Consider the following 1232-nt stretch of genomic DNA (forward strand, 5'->3'; position numbering starts at 1 on the left):
AGCATTTTCTGGCAGATGTTGAAGGACCTCGGTGTCCTCAAAAAATAGAGACGACTTTGGCCCTTTCTGTAAAGTGCTGTGGTGTTTGTAGCCCAGTCCAGTTTATTGTCAATGTGAACTCCAAGGTATTTATAGTCCCCCACAATGTCAACACTGACCCCCTGGATTGAAACAGGGGTCAAGTGTTTCCTGGTCTTCCTGAAGTCCAGGAAACACTTGACCCCTTCTAACCACTACTTCATGCTAGGGCCTTCATCTGGGTCGGGATTTTCTCCAGGACCCAGGTTAGATTGACTACTTTTTCTTTTCAAATATTTATCTATTGCTATTACGTGCTGCGTTGTCTCACTCACAGCATGACTATTATGTACTTTCTTCAACCCATTTAATTAGAGCAGAGTAGTTATACTGCCCTCTAGTGGAAGAGAATGTAATTGTTCTGCCTGTTACTCACACTGATCGCTTGGAATACTAATCAGGTTGAACCAGATAATCTTCCACGGCACACCTAATCATTTCTCATGGCACACCTATGTGCCGTGGAAGATTATCACAGTGGTAGGGAAACACTGATCTAACTCATCCAGGCCTGGTTGTCTCGAACACGCCACATGGGCATCCACCCAACTGATTTTCAGCCTTTTTGTTGGAGATGAAAATAGAGGCTCCTTTGATGCCTAGGTTTTTTTTTTCTTTTTAACATGTATTCCTAACCATGTGTTACACTTCACATCACATCAGCTTTTGATTGCAAATGAGAGCAAAGTCCTTTCACAATCAGAACATTTGAAAACATTGGTAGTATTAATAAATGTTACATAAATACCAATTCAGCTCAGGTATCAATTTAATACTAGTTTTTTAATATCCTATCTTGTCCTGGGCTGTGGAACTCTACTGTCTAGTAGTTATTGAAACAAAGGAAATTGTTGTCTCGGGGCCATTTGTTGTTGTTTAATACTAGAGATGGCACAATATCACTTTTTTATATCCGATACCAATATAAATTTGGATATCTGCCGATACCGATATGAATCCGATTGTGTATTTTATCATCAATAAAACTGTTTTTTTTTTTAAAAATATTTTGCTGCATTTTGTAGAAGTTCATACTCAAGTATTAAAAGCAAAACATTAAAGCTATTCTGTTATACCTGTATGCAAAAAATACACTGCACACAAAATATTTCATAGTTCAGCAATACTGATCAATCTAATAAACTTAAACCTAC

Source organism: Pundamilia nyererei, unplaced genomic scaffold (assembly GCF_000239375.1).
Source record: "Pundamilia nyererei isolate P.nyererei 1_Seehausen unplaced genomic scaffold, PunNye1.0 scaffold00083, whole genome shotgun sequence".
NCBI classification, from domain to species: domain Eukaryota; kingdom Metazoa; phylum Chordata; class Actinopteri; order Cichliformes; family Cichlidae; genus Pundamilia; species Pundamilia nyererei.